Source organism: Thermobia domestica, chromosome 5 (assembly GCF_964235325.1).
Source record: "Thermobia domestica chromosome 5, izTheDome1.hap1.1, whole genome shotgun sequence".
NCBI lineage: Eukaryota > Metazoa > Arthropoda > Insecta > Zygentoma > Lepismatidae > Thermobia > Thermobia domestica.
The window spans coordinates 238,368,712-238,395,836 of NC_137458.1; the positions used below are offsets into that span (position 1 = coordinate 238,368,712).

At 37.6% G+C, this 27,125-nt stretch overlaps 1 protein-coding gene across 1 annotated transcript in view; it reads left to right on the plus strand.

Moving 5' to 3' along the window:
- The window catches only part of LOC145686479 (protein FAM76A), a 223,809-nt gene that overhangs the window by 182,613 nt on the left and 14,071 nt on the right, over positions 1-27,125 (plus strand). The window contains exon 6 of the transcript XR_014131613.1: positions 21,451-22,031. The gene's annotated coding sequence lies outside the window, so the exon portion shown is untranslated. The remainder of the gene's footprint in view (positions 1-21,450; positions 22,032-27,125) is intronic.

Consider the following 27,125-nt stretch of genomic DNA (forward strand, 5'->3'; position numbering starts at 1 on the left):
TAAAATGAATAAACATACCTGAGATAAACAAACTTTTCCTTACATTATTCGCCCCGTTTACGTAATGAATTCGTAAGTGCACTTTTACTACTCACTTTATTATATTGTCCGCCATGGCTTGATGAAAGGTGTGATCACATTTTAAGTTGGAACACTATATATCCGTCGAATCCACTCACTAAGATCGTCCTTTCTTCCAATATTGAGAATTTAGCAGACAGTCATTCCAAGTGAACACATTGATGGCATTATGTTGTGGTTTTTGATAGAGTCGACTAGTTTTGATATATTTTTGTGTTGGTCGCTTACTACATGTCCGTTGCGTTTGAGTACCACCTTCTAAGTCCTTTGTTTTTGCTTTTAGTCTCGAACACGCCCCCTTGTCGTTATAAAATATTACTTGGGGCTAATTTGTTTCGATAATGAGTTACGTAAGAATTGCCAAAATGTTCAGATTAGTAATACTGTTTTCGTTAATAGTTTCTACATATTCGAAGACAGTGATGGATTTCTAAATTACAAGGTAACTAATATTCCACTTAAAATAACGTCTGAGGACAAGATCATGTAGTGATCAGCAAAATAGCTGAGTCACTCACATTAACACACACCAACACAACACAACGAAAAACTAGTTGTCGCCTCTCATAACTTTCCTCTTCTTCTTCTTCTATCCTGTCTTTTAACACCACTAGGCGGCAGCACAATCAACAAGAAGCATACACTGCACAAAGTGTACGAATTCAGAAGAACGTCACATAACGCTCTAACGCAGAATTTGCGTTTATACGAAAAATATTTTAAGCAGAATTTTGGTACAGTTACACCTTGAACAATCTAGTTCAAGATACACACAAAAGATGAATTAGTAATATATTGGAAATGAAATATAAAAAGTAAAACAAAACGGTAAATGAAAAATGTCTTTCTCAATCAATTGGCAATGGGAATACTTTCACAACTGGTCTTTTGTAAACTCCGTCTGCGGTCTTTACAGTCACTGCACGAACAACGTTATCGTTTCCAGGATGAATATTTACAATACGTCCCAACTTACATTTGAATCCAAAATGTGTGTTGTAAAGAATATAATACCAACCATGGTCCACCATGCAAACACTAGTTGTGTTCATTCCACACAAGTCTGTTAAATGGTTAATCCTTGGAAGTAAAATGGGATTCTTTCTATCTTCTGAAACATTGGCATTTTTAAGTCTACCTCCCACACGTGAAATACCTTTATCATCCACAAATGGGTTCAAGCAAAGCAATTGATTTTTGGAAGGTAATGATTTTCCGTTTCTCAGATACTCAATTTCTGATGCAAATGACTTTTGTTGAACAATCTTTATCAGATACATCAAAGCATTAGAAAGATCTTCCACTGTAAGTGGACCTGTATGCTTGTTTCCTTGCGACACACGATAATTATTAATAAAGAGCTTATAATATGCAACAATTCTTTCAAGTTTCACCAACGATGAACAATTGTCAATAATGGAGGTATAAACATGAACATGCAAATAACTATGTGTTTTCTTTCCTCTTGGTTGACTGTTTTCTTTCCTCTTGGTTGACTAACTTTGAATCCATTGTATATTCATTACACTCTGGGAGAATGGGGTTTTTGAGCCACTCAGGCCTAAGAACCATAAATGATGTGCAAATAATGCAGAGGGTAATAAACCTCGAGAACCACAATCTGCTGGATTATTCCTTGAGTCCACCTTGAGTCACTTCACTGATGACGAAAGAGTGAATCCTTGCTACACGATTCGCGACAAACACTTTCCATCTGCTTGAATCCGAATTCAGCAACGATAACGCAACAGTTGAGTCAGAATAGGCAATTACATCATGCACTTCCAAACGTAATGAATTTAATATGAGATTCATCATTTTAGCTAATAGCAATGCACCACAGAGCTCTAGTCGTGGCAAAGACACTTGTTTCGTTGGAGCAACCTTCGTTTTTCCCATAACAATGTTCACACACACTAGGCCGTCTTCAGATACAGATTTCATATATACCACTCCACAATAGGCCTTTTCGGAAGAATCACAAAATCCTATTAACTCTCTTCTCGCAGCTTGAGTGACACTGATACACCTGTTGATTTTGATGTTTTTCAATAAAGAAAGCTCTGAGCAGTAATTCCTCCATTTCCTCAAATTCCATTGAGGAACTGGACTGTCCCATTTTAAATTTAGTTTCCAAATTTCTTACTATAATATTTTCGCAACAATAGTAGTTGGAGAAATCAAACCTAATGGATCGAACGCTTTTGCACTTTCTGATAAAATATTATGCTTAGTTACAACTGACTTAACTGACACAAGATTGACATTATACGAAAATACATCATTTGATGGATACCACTGAATTCCTAACGTTTTCACTGAATTACTACTATCAAAATCTAAACCACGTGTCACTTGTTTCAAATGGGAGGATAGGGAATTCAAAACGTTGGGACGGTTGGATGCCCATTTTCTCAGTTTGAAACCTCCTTTCTGCACTGAGTTGTTCTCGTAACAATGCACTGAGTTGTTCTCGTAACAATACACTGAGTTGTTCTCGTAACAATGCACTGAGTTGTTCTCGTAACTGAATTGTTTTACTAACTGAGTTGGCACCACTGATCAAGTCAATAAAAAAGTCTTACATTAGTACAGCCGCTGCAATAGCAAATAATTCTTCTTCATATTTCGCTAATTGTTGCAAACTTTTCAGGTGCTGAATCTGTACCATAAGTTACCGTCACAAGCCTGAAATCTTTGATCGAAAGATTAGGTTTTCACGCCACATAATTCGCTGGAAGTCTCTATGTTCTGGTCGGATTCTCATATGTCTACATTTTCTCAATATCAGCAGTCAATGCCACATTATGTTGTCTAAAACGCACAAGTAATGGAATTAAGTCACTGCAACCTAGGTCCGACAAGTAACTTATCATTCAATGACACATTAGATGAAGTTTAACAACTACCATCAAAAACTACTCTGTTTTGTCGCAGAACTGGAATCTTTTAGCACTGCATGCTGTGGTAAATAGCACACTTCACTGTTTGGTTTCAGTATGTCACTTTCTGGAATAATCTCCATACGCCCAAGTACCTCATACTCATTCATAAAATCTACATATAATTGACGCATTTTAGGCCGCTTTTTCAACCGACTTTCTACTTGCTTAAGGCGTTTAAATGCTGCTTCACGTGACTCACCAAGTCTTACACTGTTGTCACGAAACGGTAACTGCGTATGAAACCTACCTGTCTCATCTGTTTGATGGGTCTTCTCGAAATAAATTTCACACTGTTTTTCTTCTGACACTATATTTTGTTTAGGAATATCTTTCAATTCCCAAAACTATTGCAAAATTCTTTCACTGTTGCACTGGATATGATATGTTGACGCTGTGAATTCTTTACGTCGCACTTCATCGTCGCCAAAAGAACCAAACAACACCCATTCTAATTTGATATTCACTGCTACGGGAGAACCATTAACACCACTACACACACACCAATAGCAATTGAGGGTAAATATCTGCACCCAATAACACCAATTCTGTCAGGAACAAAAATTCGGATCTGCTAATGTTAACATGCGACGACTTCTTGCTTTTATGAATATCCGTTTTGGTAACATGCCTGTTACCTTTGGCAATAATAACGCGTCTACAGAAAATTCTGATTTAACATCATAATTTGATGTAAACACAATATTAACAACAACTTTTGCCCGAGCAACATTACTGGAACTCAGTCCCGAAACATGTATATACACAGGCAGTTTTTGTAAACCGAGCCGTTGTTTACAAAGCTTTTTCATTGGCTGAATCTAACAAAGCTCTCACAGGTTGTAAATTACCATATGAATCCTTTACCATCACTACTGCAGTCTGTAATAACACAGCAGGTTGCACATTTGTTTCACTTCAAAAATGATTCCCCACTGAAACACCCGAGTTCTATTTATTTGGAAAATCAAGTAAAGTATGATTATGTTTGCCACACTCACGATGCAGTTTTCGGGGCGAGCATAGACTAAAACAGAACTTTCAGAAGCAGATTCTAAGTTCGGAAATAGAAAATTTTAACTGTCAATATCGTAAGCAGCACAGCATTTTTGGGCACGAACTCCGGCTGAAGCCAAACTTTCGGAAATCAATTGTCGAGAAAATCAAAAGGATTTCCACTAGAAGGCTGGCATAGTAACGATGGCTCAACGTTGAATTCACAGTTATAGCGTAAAGCGTCTGTTCAAGAGTGACTCCGGGAGTAACCCTAAGATCAACGAAATAGGCCAAAGCACGAGTTTATAAAGGCTTCAAAGTGTTGAGTGCAAGCAGGAAGCGTAAGCGTAACGAGTGTAGAGGTGCACAAGGCAAGAAAATTCAGAGGTCGAATATTCATAGTAAGCTAGAGTTGCTTCGAGGGCCACGAGTTAGGTGGGACAATCTCTGAAGATTGGTGATTGGTTTGCAGACGACATTGGATCTCAAGTTCAGACTTGTGTCGCAGTAAAAGCCCTTCGAGTGCATCAAAGTAGATTCCAAAAGAGCATAATCGTGGTAAGAAGTGGAGCGTTGTACGCATGCGTACATGTGATTGGAAGGGTACCATTGCCTGTAGACGTATGTGTGTGTATGAACACCCAACTCGGAGGAGCTACATTTCAGTGCTACCGTTATTATACATAACAGGTACACAATCGTGAAAAAAATAATGTGTCTATATATTTCACATATGTATGTCAACCTTAAAACAAGAACGCACACTGTATAACATACAAATTACATAAAGGAAGAAAATGTACTTCTTTATCTTCCTTTAAGAACAGAAGTAAAAAGCATAAAACTAGAGATTCAACCAGTAGGCTTTTAAAGGAATTCAATAACAATATGATCATGGAAACTCTTTTTATATACAGATTTGAAAAGATCTAACGTAACAACTAAAATACCAAAGGATTGCAGTCAAGAGTTCAAAATTAATAAGGACGTATAATACAAGATGTTGAATGTAAGAGAAGAATAACAAAAAAGTTTTATTGAATAAGAATAATATTTTATACTCATTTTAAGGAAAGAAAAATGCAAACAAAAATATAGGAAATTTCCGTGCAATTTGATGTCACTGCATTAAAATAAAGAAAAAAAAATAGTCTACCCCTGTGTAATCAGCTTGCATTTTGAACGAATTGATCTAAAGACAAATAATCTGTAATTTATGCTAGTAATTGACTGACCTTAAGGTAAATAAGAATTTGTTATGCACCGCTTGTATGTCATAACAAGGCTATGAGTAACTTTACAAGTTGTATATTTGAATATTTTCTTGCCTAATTAGCTGTTACCATTTTGTTTTCATTATGCTATTTTGAGAATGTTCCAATTTCTTCGTTTGTTCGCCATTTAGCTTCATTTATACGTATTTCAGTTGCATAGTAGTACGCCTTCTTCTCATTCACGTGTTAATTCGTTGTTGTCAACCAATTTTCAGAAATACATATATATATATATATATATATATATATATATATATATATATATATATATATATATATATATAAGTGGGTAAATTGTCTCATTTGCAATGTTAATTTATTTTAAGGCTGTAAAAATGATAAATATAATTTATTGGAAAAGGAAAGACTGAATTTTGACAATAGAAACAAACAGAAAAAATGAACTGAAAACAAAATATAAATGTTGTAAAGCTTATTCTTTAAATTTATTATATTTAACCCGTCTGATGTGAATATTCTTGGATTAGTACTGTCATTAGAAAGTACAAGTATTCAAATTGTGATTTACTCTTAGTATGGAATAATATTCTTCACTTTCTTGTCCTTTTCCAAAGAACTTCCAGTCCAGTGTGATCACTTACATACTTAATCAAATTAAAAATCGAGTTTCTTCCACGTAGTTCCCTAGTTGTTGATCTCAGCTACCTCTGCGTGTCTTCCCGGAGTCCTTAGTAGAGAATCGAGTGCCTGATTCACCGCCAAACAATTCTATGTAGTCACTAATGTCTTAAAAATTACTCCAGTAGTACTTGTAGAAGGTTCCTGAGATTGAATTACATTTTTATCGACTGTACTTTGCTAATCGAAGACCCATATGGATTATGAACTGTCACCTCCGACTCTACCTTGCTAGTCACAAAGTCCTGTACTAAAAATTAACTTCTGCTTCCAGCTGTACATTTCTCGGACGATAAACATTACACCAACAAACTTCAACCGTGACATCAGGAACTTTTAATTTTACGGTCTTATTATATGAAGATACAGTTGACCCACGCTGTCTCTTTAGTTTTCTATTATTTCTATACGAGTCCACATTAAATAGTTATTGGAGGTCTATAGAATTTGCTGGACTAGATCTCGTTGCAACAAATACCGAAGTAAAGGCACTTTAAATAATTCAGTCATTTCTGCGACTAAATATTACATGTATCAAGGGTTGGCTGGCAGAAAGTAGCTGAATGGAAACTGAAGATATAATGAAAAACTACTTGAAAGTCTACGCTTGTAAATAAGACAATTTCACGAAACTGCGTCTGCAAGTAGTTTTATCTTCCTCCCTTTATTCTGTCTTTTGGGGTGACTTCATGAATGTATTTTGGATTTACTTCAGCCAAATGACGGTAAAACACACGGACCTAAACTAACAGTTTAAGCTTATTTGCATTGGATTGTTTTCTCTTCCATTCTAGATGTTCTGCAAAATTTCGTATTTGAAGCGAGTTGTTTTTTCTATTTTCCAAGGTCCGCCATATATATTAAACAGGGAACAATTAATCATTGTTGGTTTCGATATACGAATAATTATTGTTGACAGCCACTAAGTATGTACCTCGAGTAATCCGGAGGCCTCTGCCTAACATCCTGTATTTTTTCTTTCTCTAGAGGTGTAAATAAAGAATGCTCTTATCTTCCAACCATACTGTAACCTGAAAGCAGAAAAGTCTGTTTTAGGCCTTGCTCTGGACTTTCAAAGACATTCAGTGAGCTCTATATCCTGTATCCAGTTCTCATGATTTTTTATTATATAACCCGACCAACATCTTAATATCCCTAATTATTTTTATCCGTTTTGTTGGCCTTAGTTCTATATATTGAAATGTGCAAGTCACCGTTTCTTTCCAATGCCGGCCAACGAAACTGCTTTGACCGTCTGTCACAATGTTCCAAACTCACGTCAGAAAAAAAAATGACCCATTATCAGGGATGGTAATATCTTTACCGGTTAACGCTTTACAAAACGGATGAACGCATCCATCATGACTATACAATATCTGTAGCATCTATTTTACTAGCAACGATTGTTCAATAGTTGTTCAAATATAGTCATTGTTAGTCTCTTCAACTAAATGGCTTTCCTTGAGATCGAATTTTAAATTAATGTTCCCTTTGTATACACTATATCGAACGCAACTCTCTCAGAATAGTAAAACATCTTTTCTCATATCAAGCCAATAGAAATTTTCTCTTCCGGAAAGTTTCAACAAAAGAACGGTGACGTTACTCGTTTGATATCTGGGCGGCATTAGACACAGAAGCGCGTAAAATACTAAGCACCCAAATGACACCTGAATTTCAAAACGATGCATGAGAATATTATCTAAAAATGAGTGACTAAACGTCTCAACTTTGAGTTGAATTTGAGTTAACGTCCCTTTCAGCACCGAGGCTATATGAGACGGGATCTACTGATTAACGGGGAATCGGAACCACATTAGTTCCCACCGGGAATCGAACCCACTGTCCCATGCCAAAGGCGCGTACGCTAACCACTTAGTCACGAAGAAGTTCGTCTCAACTTTAACTTTCGTAGCATTTTATGCTCATGTCACTTTTATGTGCAGTTAGTTTCTTCAAGAAGCTCTTCTTAGGGATGGATACGAGTCGAGCTAAATCTGGACCCGGCTCGAATCGAGTTTCGAGTCGAGTAAAACGTAATTTTCTCGAGTTGAGTTCCGAGCCGAGTCTCTGTTCTTGACGTCACGTTTCGAATCGAGTCGAGTTTGATAAATGACTCGCTCGTTCAGCTCGTTTTAAATCGTTCTGAAGTCATTGCCTAATTAGACTAGAAAGCGAAAGCCATGAAAAATGTAAGCAGAAATGTGAAATACTTTTAGTTTTGCTGACGAGAGGGAACATTACTCACATGTCGTCTCGTCACGATAATAAGACAATAGATTTTTATAACAAGACAGCCTCCATCAATGGGTAGAAGACAGGTCGAAAATACAATTGAATTATAATTATTGATGGAAATGCAGGGCCATTTGTGGAGAACAGGATGTGCGGTATCGTGTGGCCATGTGTGCACAGCTCTTGGAACAACTACAATTGCCGCATTTAGAGAATGTTTCAACGAGTAGGTGATTTGTACTGCATTTACAAGGTTCGATTTGGTTTGGCATCTACGAGGGGATGTCAGGATGGTACCCATATTAAAATAGTTCTGTCAGCTAACTTCTCCATCTCTTTCCTATGGCATAAGCAAAGATGCCAGTTTGCTGTAATTAAATTAATTCAATTCCGTTCTTTACCTGTTCTCTCGCCCTTGGTGATGACGTCATCACTGTGGCTGGTGGACATTTAATTTGCGTGTAGATCCTTAATCCTTCATATTCTTGTCCCTTCCATGCTACTTGACCCAGAACAGAACTACTTAAAACTGCAGAAAGGATTTGGTTCTTTTTGCCTATATGACGTAAAATAACCATGATAGCAAAATTAGTTTATTTAAATTCCCAAACGCAGGGTATCTCAACTCAACAGTTAATTAACCGTGAGGGAGGATAAGCTCCCTGATCCCGTGAGCCAACGCGTCTGATGCTTCTCCGGAATTAAACCCGGAAACTCTGAACCATGTCCTTGCCTCCTAGACTTCACGACTACTCTGGTCGGCAGTCAACTAGTTTTTAGTATTCACATACAAACCGCTTATCTTTTATGTTCATATATAGTGTTAATAATAATAAGTTGTAGTAGTAGTAGTAGTATCATTGGTAATAATTATATTGCCTAGACTATGTAGGATATTTGAAGAGTTTACTTGAGACTACATACAGGATTTGACTCGTTTTAGGACGACTCGATTCGAAACTCGAATCTAGTTTGATTCGAGTTGGAAGAAATATTAGTGTCGAGTTCAAATATGTCTGTGTCGACTCGAGTTGAGTTGCAAAGGAAACTGGCTCGAATACGCTCATGCCCATCCCTACTTCTTGATATTTTATCAATATCTAATAAAATTATTCAAGACACATTCCTCCTCTTCTACTTTATCACTTTTTGTTAACAAGGAAAAGTCAGCTCTGCTAACACACTTTTCTTTTCATAAGTTGAAATATGTACTTCCGAAAGAGAAGTTACACTACTTAGACGTTTCTTCATAATTACTTTTTCTCTTAATTGCCTGTTTACTTTCTAAATCTACAAATAAAATATCATTTGTGCGTAACGTATTAAATTTAAGAATGCGTTTATCTCCCGAATATACTTTTAAGGAATCCTGTCTCTCCCGTTCCAATGGCAAGTGTTCTTCGACTTCTTAGCCTCTGTACTCAGGCCCTTCCGTGTAGTTTGTCTCTATCATAGGTAAGTAAGCCACTGTTTGTAGACCATCAGGCCTGTAGTGCAATAAAACAGTAACGGGGATCCTTTTTAACATTAGGATCTATCTGTTATCGGTATATACATGTTCAACAGCGCAACGAATAAATGGGCATGACATTTTTAAAGCGATGTGACAATGGACGATATTTCAAGATAAGCAGAAAACTAATCGAGTCCTAGATAATCGTTTAAATTCATAAGAAATCACGGCTATTCTACTCTCTTCATCTTTTTGACAAAGGGATAGCCGGACGCTATGTTAGATGCATCAGTAAATACGTAGAATGACTTTTCTAATTTAGGCAATGACACCAGTGTATCTTCAGCTAGGGCTTGCTTCTAAAAGTGTTCACTCGGAATTCACATTTATTATTAAAAAAGAAGTCAAATGGACCAATATCTCCGACACTTTCTAAAGTGGGAAATAACAAATCGTATCAATTCTTTGGCCTTCTCTAGTCGGGTGATCTGGGCGCCTATTCCGAGTTTTCCTCCGTGCACGGTACCCAGTTACAAAACCCAATAATTCAATGTCTTGAGAAAACAAAATCTTATCTACTAAATTTTAATCCAGCCTCATTTCACTTAGATATAGTAATATCTAGTCTATCCAACAACCCATCAGGAAAATTCTTGGTTGGATTAAGTCATCAAAATATGTAATAACTTTAGTAAAATAGTTTGACCAGTACCATTTCCATTAATCTGGACAGCGTGAAAAGCAAATCTTTTAAGTCATAGCATCCCGTAATCTACAGGGAGGGCCATAAGTCCCTTACCACCCCTTGTAAAATCCGTATTCGTGGAAAATAGTGAACAACAACTATGTAGTAACATAGTAGGCCGAGGGGGAAGTCGGATTGTGATGGTGACCAAGATGGCGGCCATCTTGAATTCACGTCAAGATTTTTAAATGGTAACATGACCATACGGCACATCACTTTAGGCTAGAATTTAAAGAAAAACACAATGGTGAAATCGGTTTGTTGATGTCTTAATTTGTTCAAAAGCTACAGGCATTTTAAATTGCTAATTTTACCTGTTATGCATGGCGGAGCACGTGCTCTACGTGGCCCCCATCCCGAGTTATGCACAAGGTAAGTCATTCAACCCCCATGACCCCCCCAAAAAAGTTTCTGGTGAAATATCGGCACAGGCTGCAAGTATGCGTTCTTCCAGGTGTTCAAGATCCCGGATCTTTTCGGCGTATTCCTTTGCCTTCAGGTGACTCCACAGATAAAAATCCAAGAGCTTTAAATCTGGTAATCGTGCTGGCCATTCAATGGGACCACGGCGCCCAATCCAACGTCCAGGAAATTGTTCATCCAGATAGGTACGGATTTGCAATCCGTAATGCGGCGGGGCACCATCCTGCTGGAAAAAGAGTGGAAATGTGCCCTCCTCGGACAATATGGAAGAGAGTATTAGATCCCGCAACATATCCAAATACCGTTCAGCAGTGAGTGTACCAGGAATAATGAATGGAGCTATTAATTTGGTACCCCATAGACTACACCGCACCATTAATTTGCATGTACGTACCATTTTGCAAGGATCAACCCACTGAGGGTTTGTCGGGGAAAAATAGCGACAGTTTTGCTTATTCACTTCCCCAGTGACATAAAAATTGGCCTTATCGGAAAACAAAATTTGTGTGTCGAATGTGGGATCCGTTTGCAACTGCAAGGGCCCAGTCGCAAAAATCCACACGACGATCAGGGTCATCTTCAGATAGATGATGAAGTTGCAATTTGTACGGATGCCACTTGCTTTTCTGTAAGATATGTCTGATGGATGTACGGCTGACACCACATTCCATGGAGAGACGACGGGTACTGCGGTGTGGTGATGTAACAAATGATGCCAGCACTGCTATGATGCCAGCACTGCTACTGATGTGGCTTCATCTGTTTCGGTCGTGGATCTTCCACACCTGGGTTTATCTCCTATGGAACCAGTATCCATGAACTTCTGGAAGAGTTGGGCGACACTAACATGGGACACAGGAAGTCGATCAGGGTACCTGGCATTAAATTCAGCTGCTACAGCCCTTGCACTCTTTCCTCTCCATGCCCTGATCAACCCCTTCCTCTGTGCTGTCGTTAGCGGCATAATTATTCACCTGCAACAACAGAAACAGTACGGTAAAATTAGCAATTTAAAATGCCTGTAACTTTTGAACACATTAAGATATCAACAAACCGATTTCACCATTGTGCTTGCCTTTAACTTCTAGCGTAAAATGATGTGCCGCATGACCATGTTTCCATTTAAAAATCTTGACGTGAATTCAAGATGGCCAACATGGTCACCATCATAATCCGACTTCCCCCTCGGCCTACTATGTTACTTCATGGTTGTTGTTCACTATTTTCTACGAACACGGATTTTACAACGGGTGGTAAGGGACTTATGGGCCACCCTGAAAGTGACTTAACGTTTGAACCACCCGATTGATCTCGATCAACTTTTGAACCGATAAGATTCGGGCCTGAATATTTCTTGTTATTTCACGTTGACGATGTAACTTAGGGGAGAGAAAGGATATATATATATATATATATATATATATATATATATATATATATATATATATATATATATATATATAGGGGTTGACAGAAAGTCTAAAAACACTTCATACAGGACACATAAGTTTGGCCCTCCACAGTACAACACGTGTTGCGGTTGCCGATCGTTTTTTGTTTTCAATGTGCCATGTGGACCTTTCTCTTCCGTCAGCAGTAACCAGTTCACCTGTGAGTATCGTGGTGTAAAAGTGGTGCGGTAAAATGGGCGACCTGACAGACTTCCAAAGAGGCATGATCGTTTGTGCACGTCTGGTTGGAGATTGAGTGGCAACAGTGGCGAACATTGTGGGAGTAACGAAAGGCACTGTGTCCAGTATCACGAGGGCATACACAAATGCATGGGCAAACGTCTACAAAACACAACAGAGGTCGAAAGACAATCCTGTCAAATAGGGACCACCGGGCATTAAAACGGATTGTAGCAGCTAAAAAGACCACTGCAATAAAAATTACGCCTGAACTCAATCCAGGCGTACAAAACCCGGTTTCATCGAAAACAGTGCGACAGAAACTTCATAAAATAAAAGTTCATGGCAGGGCCGCTGTCGGCAAACCGTTGGTCGCAGAAGTAAATGCGAAGAGGCGTATCCAGTGATGCAAGGACCACAAGGCGTGGATTCATGATCAGCGGAAACACGTAATGTGGTCCGATGAATCGACCTTCACCTTGTTTCCAACAACCGGTCGTGTTTACGTATGGAGAACACCGTCGCAGGCCTATGATACAAACTGTGCGCTCCCAACTGTAAAGCATGGAGGTGGATCTGTTACAGGATGGGCAGTGATATCATGATTTTCCGCAGGTCCCATCGTAGCTCTGCATGGAATGATGAATGCTAAGTCGTATGAAGCCATTTTGGGGGACCAGGTTCTACCCATGGTCCAGATATTGTTCTCTGACGGTGATGGCATCTGATGATTTGGCACCCTGTCACGCTGCAAAAACGGTAAAATCGTGGTTTGAGGAACATGACCAGAGCTATCACACCTCCCCTTTGTCCCACAATCACCAGATCTGAACATCATTGAGCCATTGTGGTCTAAGTTAAAAAGGCGTGTTCGGTCTCATTACCCTCCACCAGCATCCCTTAAGGAACTGGAGCATGTTTTGAAGAAACAATGGTACAAAATTCCACACACCACGATTCAGGAGCTGTATACGTCCATTCCACGTCGGATCTTAGCTGTTTTGGACGTGAAAGGAGGCCCCACACCATACTAGGTATGGTTTTCACACTTTTGCAAACCTTTTAGATTGTTTGTCAAACACCTATATATATATATCCGGGGTTGCCAAGATGAACAGTGATATTTCCTATGCCGTTTAAATCCAAATTCAGACCATAACTTGGGGAAACGAGGGGAGATATGAAAATGGTCGAAAGTGATCGATGTTAGAAAGTGCTTCAGTAATAGTAAAAAGTGACTGACTAACGGAACATATTTTTTCTTATTTTAACCCAGCGTAGCGGCTAATTGACGTTAGTAAATTTATAAATAACTATGGGCATTAAATGAGAGTATAAGCTAGACTATCAGAATGAATTGAAATAGTTCCATAGCCATATTTTACATTAATGACAGCAAACCAACTCCTGCCTTCCAAGTATGATAATGCTTCCGGTCAGTCATGCTATTAATTATTTGACTGTTCAAAATTAATTTATAACTATTGTTTATCTTTTTATGCAATATGGGAGCGCTCACATATTTTAAATGACATTTTGCAATTTACTGGTTAGCCTCTATCTCATCTAACAAGTCAGACATATTTTCTTTTGTAAAGACAAGGGGCTACCTTTGTATAAAAATGACGCGCATCTTTTACATGAATCTCATGTTTCAACTCAAATTTCTTTGAGAGAATATTCTTGTGGCTAGAAAAAACGTTTCTAAAATATTCTTTAAGGTTAGTAGAGGTCTGCACCTTTCCTAGCATGTGTTCAATCATATCCTGTTCGACATTCTATTGTATTATTAGAGTTCGCTCATGAACCTCTCATTTTCCGTTGGCTTGTGAAACAGAGAAACAGGCTTATCCTCGAAACCCCAACTGTTAGTAGCAAAGTTTCGTTTCTCTGTCTCTTTTTGTTTCTCCATTATCATGGTTGGGCATTCTAAATTGCATTATAATGTGGAAGCATCATTTCATGGATTATCGTCAAGTCGGCATGGGTTAACGTTCTCGTGGGGAGCTGTTATTTCACTAATGCGTATTTAAGGTCACATAGAATACATTTAGTGGGTGTGCATATCTTAACACGAAATTACCCTAAATAAGAGACACCATAATATAAATACCACAACCAAACACAGTCTCAAAACGATAAATTTTATTTTGAAATTACTCTTCCTATATAATGTAAGACTGATCCCGACTTTTGGAACATTATGTATAATATTCAAGTTGCATAATGTCGGTGACTATGTAGTTCACGGAGGAAAAGAAAAAAATTATCGATGAAAATGTAGAATTATAAGTTAGCAGTCCTTGTAAAGATCAGTTGCCTTTTAAATGCGGAAATGCAAATCTCAGCACTCTTTCATTCAGTTGAAGAATAATGAATCAGCTTTTTATAAAACAGAGAGGAAATGTTTGTATCGCTATGAAAAGTGTTTTTATCCGTCTGAAGTGTTGTCTTCGTATTTTCTTTTTCCTAGTGGTGAGTGCTTTTATTTTTTTCATTTAAGAAGTGAGAATGATTAAAAATGTTTTATGCTATTCAATGTTCTTTGCCAATTGAGTTAAATAATTTAGATGCGTTTATGTAGAAATGTCCTCGCTCATGTAGAAAATAAAAAGAAGTTATTTATTCTTGTTCTATGTCTTCTCTATCTTCATAAAATGGCTTAATTCTGTCTACTGATATCTCCTGTTTGACGATACGAGTCTGAAATTTGACCTTATAAAGATTAGGGTTAACTCTTTCGATAATTTCTAGAGATCCAATATATCTAGATGAGAAGGATTCTGGTATCCCAATTTGACGATTGGGAAAAATACAAGTATTTTCTGACCCTTATCAAAAGTAGTTGATGTTTACGTTCGAAATATCTTTTCTGTTTGTTATAACTTGCGATTAAATTATCCTGTACGATCCCACGTATCTTATTCAAATGTTCTTTGTCGACGCGTAACGTCGGAGTTGATGCTAATTCTATATCAGAGATATTCCTAGGTTCGTAACCGTGCATACGAAAAAACCTGAATATTTAGTTCCAGCTTGTACGAATGTATTAATTGCGATTTTTATGTATGGAATTAGTTTTGGCCAATGATTTGGTTTTCCTGTACAAACCAAACCAATTTAAGAGCGTTCTGTATGATTCTGTGGAATGTTTCCACTACACCCAGGTTTTTGTGGTCATATGCTGGACAAAATTTAAATTCAAAATTGTAGAATTTTGCTAGGTTCTGTAGTCTTATCGTTATGTACAGGGTTTCTGTCCAAATACAGGTATGAAAAAGCTCCGTATTTAAGAATAATGTTATATATAAGAAATTGTTCAATTTCTTCTGCTGTGATGTTGTCTACAACTCTGAGGACACAGTATCGCGTGGGCATTTCAATACCAACTAGTTTGAATTTTCCATCTCCGACAAGCACTCGCCCAATTGAATCGTACTGCCAGGCAGTGACAATCGGCTTGGGAGGATGATGAAGCAATTGATCCGTCAGCTTAACTGGTAACTTCTTGAGCCTTTGGCAGAGATTCCATGCCTTTATTCTATTGGCTATGTAAGCTTTCATATTGGGAAAATAGTATTTCCTAAGCGCCGACTGGTATGTCTTAGTATACCCAAAATGTGGTGCCATTGGGTTGTTATGGATAGCCTCATACCATTTGCCTAGTAAAGATTTCGGTATGCAAAGTAAATACAGCAGTCCTAATTGAGGGTGTTTCCAAGTCCTATATAACAATCCATTTTTAAGAAAAAAGTATTTCGCCGCACGGAGTGTAGATAATTTGTTAGTTCTTTATTTTCCAATACAGTAATGATGTACGAAAATGAAGGGTCATTCCTTTGTTCAATTAGGTAACATAATGGATTGGTCAATTTGAAAGGTGTGCTCTAAACAGTGCGAAGCAAAAACTTTAGCGTCTTCTCTGTCGGAGGAATTATCAACTTCTTGTTTCTCGTCCTGTTGTATATCTTGCTTGTCTTCTAAGCGGCTAAAAATGTCTCCAGGATGCTGCTGACTTTTAATGTGGTGAATTTCAAAATTGTAATCCGCTAAGAATATTTTATAGCGACTAAATTTCCCGACTTTGTCCGGCTGAGTGTTGAGCGAAGCCAAGCATTTAGCATCTATAAATAATTTAAATTTTCTATTTTTCGAAATTTTCTGACATATATCAGTGCATATAGCTCTTTTTGCCATGTTGAGGCTCTTCTCTCGCTTTTGGTAAAACAGCGACTACAATAGGAAACAACACGTTCCTGATTGGGTTTACTATTATAACAAGCCAATATGCCGCCTGCGGAGGTTGACGATGCATCTGAATATGCTCGGATTTCCAATGAGGATCAAAATGAGACAAAGATAGAGCTTGTATAATATCCGTCTTAATTTTGTATAATATCCTAAAACTTCCAATTCCGAGTATAATAGATGGGTCTTGTTCGGGTTTGCTCTAAAATAGTGTTTTCTTAACCTTTTAAAGAGCAATTCCAAGTCCGAAAGTTGTTGTTTGCAATTTTTGCTCCCTATAACGAAATCATCCGCAAAGGCTGTTATGCGAGGTGGTAGACCCTCTAAAAGCATGCGTACAGCTATACTTAGGGCTGCCGCGGAGGAGGTGTGTTCCATTACGCAGCGTTGAAATTTATACGCTTTTCTAGTGTGATTAAGCTCAAAAGTCATATATTTTTTACTTTTAGGATGCAATAATAGCTGGAAATAACTGGATTTTATGTCAATAGTTGAAATAAAAGATTTGCCTCTAAGCACATGTAAAATATCTTCTGTGGACTGGAACGGAATGCTCAAATATTGTGTAAATTTATTGCAAGCCTGTAAATTCAAAACTGGGCGGAACTCTGAACTATTTGGTTTCCTCACTATGAGAAGTGGCGAGGAAAAGGAACTGTCACTGTGTCTTTAATAATATTAGCGTCTAAAAGTTGTTTAATTTGTAAATAAATATGTGGTCTTACTGCCAATTGAATGGGAGGTGATCTCAGATGAAAAACGCTCCTTTATCTATCCTTATCTTATGTACATAACCACGAAAGTAGCCTATGTCAGTAGGTGTATAAGAAAAGACATCCCTGTATCTAAAAAGTAGATCATGTACAGCTTTTTTCTGTTGATTCGTTAAATTTGGATTGATGTCGAATAACATCAAAAATTGACTTAGTCTCTTCTAGCCTACTCAGAATTTCTTGTTCAGTTCTATAAAATGTTTCGTCATTTTGTTCACCTTTTTGGTAATCACCCTGTAAATGTATTTCTTGAACATTCTTTTCAACATATGCAACTGGTGTGTTCTTTACTAACGTTACCGGCCTATTAGTCGGATTTGATATTAATAGAGTGAAATTATTCTTAGGTACTTTGGTAGGCAACGTTTGTAGTCAGTATTTGTCCAGCAAATTTTCTAATGAAGAGATAAAAATATTCATTATCCTTTTGCCGATTCTTGACATTAATTGGTAAAAAGAAATGTGACCTGGCTGGAATGGTAATCTTTCGAGTGGTGAAAACATCTGCCGACTTGTACTGTTTTATTGTATGCATAGCGCTAGCAGATAATTTTTCCTGAGTATCAACTTCAAGTGGACACTGCGGTAGCCGTGGTTTCTTGTATACCGACAGCATGTTATTCTCTAAATCAATTTTTGTCCGTAATCGATTTAGAATGTCTTCAACGAATAAAGGCAAAAAAACTCCATGCTCTAAAATTCTGAAATAATGAGAAAATGTTGCTGAGCCGATCCTGAACTTAAAGCTATATAGCGTAAATTTACGACGGAATTCTCAATTCCTCGTAGATTAGTGGTGATATATTTTTGCCAATTTTTGTTGTTCACTTCTTTCCTGATTTTCGGCCCTCAGAACATGTTTTTGAGAGGGTTTGTTCTGGGGCCCTCCTAGGCGTTTCCCTGCTGATTGTTCTTGTAGCATGTACTGGAAGAATGACCTTTTTTCCGCATACTGTAACCGTTTCAGGTCTAGGATTATTATTATTATTATTATTATTATTATTATTATTATTATTATTATTATTGTTCTTATTTCCATTTCTCTGCCGATTTTGATTACCATCATTTGTATTTTTCGACCTATAATTGTTACGGCTACCTCTCCTAAATTGTGAGTTCTTTATAGCATTTTAAGCTACCAGAAGAGATAGTTCAGCCATTTGATTTGCTAATTTAGTGAAGTCTATTGAATTATTTCTGCTAGAATTACTAGATGTGCTAGGTGCTGGGGGTTCGGGAGGGGGATTCGGATTAGCAATTTGGGGGGAAGGATTTGGAGGTACCGTATCTGATTTTTTGATGCACCCTGTAGCTGTGGTGCTGGAGGTGTAGGAAAGATTGGGGCTGGTTGCTGGTATTGATTGCAATTAGATGTTGGATTACATAATTTATAAGTCAGTTGTTGTTGATGCACTGCACAGGGAAGGAAGCGCCAGCGATTGCTGATGTTTAAATTGCTGACTGGCGAATTACGATCACAGAGTGAATATATTGGCTGTTGTAATTCGACGTAATCACGTTTCTTCATTAGGTCGTTTGCTTTTTCTAAGTTATGTAAATGTGTCTGTAAGGACTGAACAGTTGTAAATGTTTCTAACGCTATCTTTTGCAAAACATTTTCTTTAAACCTAAGGATAAATAATTTATTTTCTGCTCCTCGGTGGCCTGAGGCAGAACTTGTCTAATGACCCTCAATTTTCTGAGAAAATACGCACCTATTGGCTCGTTTTCACCTTGTTGGACTTGAAAAATTTCAAACTCCGCCCTGTATGCCGGTAATTTTGGTCTACTCAAGTCAACTAATTTATCCTTTAATTGTTCGTAATTAAGTGCATCTAATTAGTTCTGGGCCTTTAATTGTAGGACTAAATCAAGTGCTACGTCTTGTAAATACATAGGTAATAGTTCTTTCTTTTTCTGCTCATTCCACGAATGCAATAATGGAAGATGGTCGGAAAGCAAAAAAATCTATCGTAGTCCTCCGTAACATGTCAAGAATACTTAGTGATGGCCCGAACTCTGCTCCATATTTGTACCGTCCTTCGGGAATGTGTTCTTTCCTGTTCTAGTTTGAGGCATGCATAAAAAATAAAGTCAAGTCCGATTCACTAATTGTACACTTAAGAAAATTACATACCTTAAAATAGAGTTCACTTTCAAGTTAATAAAAATACTGTCCGGTAGGGGAGTGTTCAGATCAATACTGAGCCGGTTAAAGCCTCTACCATGTAAAATTTTGTCTCGTATAGGTTTAGGTAAAGCATTTAATAAAAAGAGCGTCCAGAGTCGACTCGCACTACCAGTTTTATTATAAAAGCTTCCACTGTAAAAGTATTTTCACAAAATACTATACAAAATAATCTCTCTAATATGGAAGGTTAGAAATAGGTAGTCTTTGACCGTAAGGTCGCAGACAGGATCTCCACAGAGCCCCGTAGCAGGCTTAGCAGAGGGGAACTGAGGAACCAATGCTCCGTAGCAAGCAGACGCAGGTTAAGTGGCCAACAGAACTCCGTAGCAGGCTAAGCGGCTGAGTTTAGGATTCCCAGACATAGCCCCGTAGCAGGCTAAGCCAGGAGATAGGATAGGCGTAGTCCCGTAGCAGCCTAGTGGCCTGGGGTTATGTTACTCCAAAAGTCCCGTAGCAGACTACAGGAGGGTCACCAGAAAACTGGTGTCGAGTTGTCTTCGTCCATCCAATTTTTATAAGGTTCCTTGGGTGGCGGTGGCGCTGCTGCTCCGATGCTGTCTTCTGCTTCGTGGGAGATATAGGCCTAAAATTTTCAAACATAGCTAGTGCTTCTGTGTAAGTATGTGATGTAATAATTTTTGTTACTGGATACAGTATTTCGATGGTCTCCCAAATACACATGATTAAACTAAGCAAAAGGAGTAAAAATTGGACGCAGAAACTTTAGTTGAGGAGCGAAACTTATTGAAAAGCTGAACAATAAAAATGGCCAGGGACCTATTTTGTTGCATCCGAACTAGATGCTTAAGGCGCAAGATGTCCACCTAATAGTATAAGCAATTGTATTTCTCACCGAATCAACAAAATTTTGAATTGACCTTGGCTCGAACCGACATAACCTAGGGGTACAGGATCAATGTTCGGAAATGGTCTCAAACTTTCAGTTTATAACCTTGTTCTTGTCTAAAGAACCTTAGTTGGCCCAGGAATATATATAATTTTGAATGGTCAAGAAACTGAAATACGTTGACTCAAACTGATCTTATGTTGGCCTAGTTGTGATTTCGACGTGATCCTGCCTTACTGTCTAGTTTCTTATGAAGACTTAGAATTTGACCTCGAGGTTGTCTCATGGTTTGGAAAATGAGTGTACAGATTTGATGGTGTCATAACTTAATTTCGGATTATCTGTTTTATTTCCTAGGGTTTGTACCCAACAGTTTGGAGTAACTTTGGGTGGGGAAGTCGAGATTTTTGGAGATTAGAGGTTTGAAGAACTTTGGCTCTGAATACGTAACAATTTGAGCCTTGAATGAGGGTTTAAAGATTTTTTGTTCCTCAATTGTATGAATATCTTTGTATGATTGCTGAGAACAAATTGAAGTTGGAATTGCTGCAGAAGGCATGCTGTTAGCTGGATGCTTTTTATTTACACTGTAGATGCATAGACATCTGCTGCCTATTAACGTTGAGAACAGATTGAAGTGGAAATTGTTGGAAGAGTACCGCTAAAGAAGGAGTTTCGTTAGATGACGTAATAGAAAGTTTTTAACTTTAAAGTGTAAATCATATGGTAGTGTTAATTGTATTTTTAGTTGTTTGATCGTTAGGACAGAACGTTTAATGTTATCAGAGATCGAACCCCATGTCGAAACCAATGCATTAAACATATAACCGAGATTGCTTGAACATCCCCGGGACGAAATATAATAATTGTAATTAAAAAACAAAAGTTGAAAGGGAAACTTTATAGTTATATTTTGTAATCTGAAATCGTAATACCGCAAGTAACTAATTCCCATTCTTTTTTTCTTTGTAGGTGGTGAAGCAAATAGAAAGCCTTATAATCAAGGAAGAGTGGAGATTAGCAATTAGTCTTTCGAATTGTTCATTGGTTAAATATAGATTAATGATAATCATGAATGAACGTGTAGATTTAACGATAAAAGCATCCCATGTGCAGATCTTGAAGTTGGAGGAATTTCTTAATTTACCTTGTGAGTGTACAGTAGAACAGACAACGTTAGAGTGTATTAAACGCTATGAGATACTGGAAAGCGGATGATGTGTGTATTTTACAACGTGTGCGTACATGCATTGTGGACAGTTGCAACATTATTACTTTGTGCTGGATAAGAAAGATCTTAAACAGAAAGTAACAGAGAAAATAACAGGAGTTGAGGTTTGAGAAAAATTGTTAAAATTATACAGAAGAAAGCATGGGCATTTGTTTGTGATGATATGGAACTTTAATGAGCGTTTTCTGGATTTGGTATTGAGTAATGAATGTAGACTTACATATTTTAGTGAAAATATACAGGAGAAAGACTTTGTGAAGTATACTGATATGGTGTAAAAGTTTACATGAAGGAGATGGGTTTGCAGAAGGAATGTTGAAAGGTACGTTGAAAATTTGACTTTAATATTTTGAAGGGTGTATCATGAAATAGTCTTTTTTTTTTTTTTTTTGTAAAAGTGTTGTGTGTGGAATATAATGCCAGTAATAATAATAGAGCAAATATATTTTATATTTTACTATTACACATCTATGTACGAGGGCTATCCAGAAAGTAGATTACGTTTTCGTCTGTGTCCGCTAGGGGCGGGGCTAGCGCGGCCATCTTGGGGTCAGAGCGTTGCGCAGCTCAGTCGGCATCTAGCCGTGCTAGTGAGAGGTTCGTGCTGTGCTCCGTTAAGATACTGTGACGGTTTGAAATGTCTGCGTTAATTGAAAATCCCGCGAGCTGCGAGGTGCGTGCAGTAATAAGGTTTCTGACAGCAAAAAACTGTAAACCGATAGAAATCTATCGGCAGCTGTGTGAAGTGTATGGGGACAACATTATCACTGAAGGTGGAGTGCGACAGTGGGTCATAAGATTTAAAAATGGCCGAACCAATATTCACGACGAAGATCGAAGTGGGAGACCCAGCAAAGTGACTGCCGAACTTGTCGAAAAAGTCGATGTTAAAGTCCGTGAAAATCGAAAGTTCACAATAACGGAACTTTCTTTGAGTTTTCCACAAATTTCGCGATGTTTGTTGCACGAAATCATCAGCGAAAAGCTTGGTTACCACAAGTTTTGTGCAAGATGGATTCCAAAAATCTTGACAGAGGACCACAAAAATCAGCGAATGGCTGCAGCGTTGCACTTTTTGGACGCCTACAATAAGGATGGTGACTCTTTACTCGATCGCATCGTTACTGGTGACGAAACATGGGTGAAACACGTGAACTGTGAAACGAAATTGCAATCAATGCAGTGGGGGCACACAGGTTCTCCCCAAAAACCCAAGAAATGCATGCAAACAATGTCGGCAAGGAAGATGATGGCGACTGTTTTTTGGGACAGAAAAGGTGTGATTTTGGTGGACTTCCTGGAAAGAGGCACTACAATAAACGCTCAAAGGTATTGCCAAACGCTGCAAAACCTCAGAAGAGCAATTCAAAACAAGCGCAGAGGAATGTTGAGCTCTAAGATCTTGTTGATTCACGACAACGCCCGGCCCCACACGGCAAATGTCACGCGTGAAGTTCTTGAATCTTTTCAGTGGGAGTTGTTTTTTCATCCGCCGTGCAGTCCCGACCTGGCACCGAGCGACTTCCACCTATTCCCAGCAATGAAGAAGTGGCTGGCTATGCAGCGTTTTGATGACGACGAACAGCTGCAAGAAGAGGTAACGAAGTGGTTGAAGTCGCAGGCGGCCGAATTTTTCGACGAAGGAATTTCCAAGCTCGTACATCGCTACGATAAATGCCTTAATTTGAATGGTGACTATGTCGAAAAGTAGTATTTGTGTGTGGCTTTCATCTGTATATAATAAAATTTGTTTCCTATACTTTGTTGATTTTTTATTCCAAAACGTAATCTACTTTCTGGATAGCCCTCGTATTTTTATTGTTAATGTAATATAAGTTTATGAACTATTTTTGAAAATAATAGTTGTGGGATGATAGCATATTGCGTATTATTTCATGGCAAAGATTTATCTCGTACGGCCTTGAAACATGTGAAGAAACATACAAATCCGAAATTCGAAAAAAATACTCTGATTTCAATGCAAGACGATACATGGGAGGTTTCTAGAGCGTCTCACCCTTAGATTGCAGTACAGGAGTAAATGGCAATGCTTTTACTTATGCCCATTGTTGCCAAACATGGCCTGAATTTTGAAAATAGTTCTATTTAACTAGATATGGATAGATTTTTATAGAACATTGTGTTCTCTATCAAATAATGTTTTTTTTTCTCATATCAAGAAGAATTTTCAAGTATTGAAATAAATTGAAATAGTGAAATCTTGCTAATGGCAAATTCTAACGTCGCGTTAAACATATCACGTCATAAGTTTGGAACTATAAGAGATACAACGTTGAAACTTATACAGCTATTAACACCATATTTGGTGCCAATGCTGGAAAAGTTGGCATTCAAAAAAGCTTCTTGAATTTTAAAATAAAAAATAAAATGTAAGAGGAAGTGCATATACTACTGCAATGCAATATCTATAAAGTTGACTAGTGAAAACATTTTTATTTTTCAGCTTAGATGGGGTGCAAAGCAAGTAAAATCTTAAGAAAGGATTGAAGTTATTTTTAAAACAAATTGCAGGTCGATATCTTTCTTTATTTAGGTTTTATGACTTTTTGTGTTAAGAGTCAACTTTCCAAAGAGCGCGCATCTGACCAAAAGAAAAGCAGTCACAGATTTTGCCAATGCTATTTTCTTTTGGCTATAATGTTTGTTTTAAAGTTACTGATGTAAAGTGTTGTGCTATACCGATGAATAATCACACTTGATGATATACGAGCACGAATCTACTGCTTAACGGAAGCATGATCGCAAAATTGAATCCTGGACCACACCTACGATAAGCATTGCGACTGACATTCAGACATCGGTAGCTTATAGTTCGTATTTTCTCTCTTCCAAGAAAGACAAATTTTAACCGCGGATGAATAGTAAGTACATTAAACACTTAAATCAGGATAGTAATTCAGTTAGCAATAATATAAATCACAAAAATGCCGTTGGTACTCTAACAAAACAAACAGTTTCTTCAGAAGATCAATATCTATGGAAGGGGAAAAACCAGACCAATATCTGTTAGTAATAAAACTCCTCACTCCTGGTGATAAAAATTTATTTGTTTTTGTGATTGATTAATTTACAGTTCGCACGTGGTCCCTAATGTTGTTTCGAATGCTAACAATTTTGACAATAAAAGTTGGTTTTGTTTGTATTTCCACTTCTCTTATTTACTTTGAATATGCAGATGAAGATGAGAAAAACATTAATAACAAATAACTCCATGAGTTCACAAAGCAGAATAAAAAGGCCCCCCGATGTTTCCCCGATGTTTCTTTAGGAAGCATGAAAGAAACAAAATGAATTTTCGGAGGGTTTGATAATTCTGTTTGGTTTTGTTTCCTCGTCCAACGATCTGTACATTGTTGGCTGTCACTATACGTGATTTAAAGTCATAACTTGTGCGTTTGTTAAGAACAGATATAATAGGGTTTCCTTTTCATTCTTCTTTTGTTTCCAGACTGACATTGTGTGTCTGAGGTGTCAGAAGTGAGTATAGAAACCAGGGAGGTTCAGTGTCTATTCACCATTACATTTTGTTATCATCAGCATCATCATCATCATCATAGGTGTTCTGCCATTTTTGGTAGGTCACTTGCTTTCACTGAGAAGCTTCCGTGATTTACGGTCTTATATTAACCTCTTCGTCTTCACGTGTGATTTTTCTATTTTGATATCGTCCAGTAATTGTAGTTTCCTTTGTCCCTTCCTTCTTTACCTGTCACCATACCCTCTAGCACGATCCCCATGATACAATTCCTTCTTAGCCAATGTCCCAATCAGTTTCTCTTCCTTTTCTTAATTATATCTAAAATTGTTCTTTTGATCCCCAAGATTTCTAATACTCTCTTACTCGTTTTTCGTTCGACCCAGCTAATTCTCTCCATTCTCCTCCACACTCACATTGCGAAAGCTTCCAGTCGAACCATGTTTCAGACCCTTACAGTACAATACTCCAGACGAAACATTTTATGACTCTTTTTCTTAACTCTTTATTCAAGGTTGCACAAAACAGACTTTCTTTCCTCCTAAAGGCTTCTTTCGCTATTCCAATCCTTGCTTTCATTTCACGTTTACATTTCGGGTTTATTCCACACATGCTCTTCAGGTTTTCAACTACAGACTAAATACTTCGAAGGGATTTCACCTTTAAGCGGAAGCAGTGGAAGTGATTGAAATGTATTTAGCATGTGTTCTTTTCTTCTTTTTTAATTTTAAATTTACAAATCTTTCGTTAATATTCACAAATGCATTTATAATTTCTATTATAGTGTGATGTTCCATTTAGACCTGGTATTTGTTAAATATCATACTGTTGTTCCGCGAGGAAAATCAGATCTAAACCATCGGAAGTGGGGAGCAGCCGCCTTCACAATATACTCTACAATGTAACTTTTGTTTGACAAACGAAATTAGTTTTACGTACACAGGCAAATGAGCGTTTTCGTACGTCATATTTTCTCGTCACATATTACGATCACCCCTACTCCAACACTCTTATCCAGGTTCAGTAGCAGTATTCTACCCACTGCTATTTCTAACACAATCGGTACAGGAAATTTAGCCTGCCATTTATTTCAATCATATGTTTTCTATTCGTTTCATATATTCTCTCGATTTCGAATTGCTTCCATTAAAATTTTATTGCAACGATTTTTAAACCATCATAAAAGGAAACCCCCTACCTAATACACAATTATTAGACTGTTGTTTCGTACCCTCAAATTCGACGTTCCAAATGAATTTGTGCAAATTGAATGGCAAAAGCGATGAAAATATATGAATTTGAGAAAGGCTTTATTTACAGAGTCAGGCACTCTTTCAGTCTTTCTTGTTCTTTCTTCAGAAGAAAACATACGGCGGAAGAAATGTGGCAACAGCGCGCTCCATTTACTCTGTACTGCAATCTAAGAGTGAGACGCGCTATAGATGGAATATCCGGCGCCTCCGTTGCTTGACGGTGCTGTAGTGTTACACGTTACACAATCGTTTATCACTCCATTCCATCATTTGGACTTCCTACGGTGTCTGCTTGCTGTTACATTTATAATAGCGAGCAGTGTATTTTACCAGAGTTTTTACAATATGCTCTTGTGTTTGAACGAAAATCTACCAGCTTGTGAAGAAGTAGGATATATTTCCACAGGAGTGACTTGCCCAAATGTAATTAGGTGAAAACCTTTAAATATACAATAATTTGAAAAGATTAAACTCGTCGAAAGTACAGAAGGGTTAAAAAGAATATATCTGCAACAGAAAGGATACCGTATCAACTTGCGGTTGCACTATTTCCCCAAGGTAAGCGTCTACACCTTATTCTCACGGGGAAACATAATTATTTTAAATTAGATATTTTGAGCTTCCAGATTTGTCATATTTCAGGACACTGAGATTTATAATTTTTTCA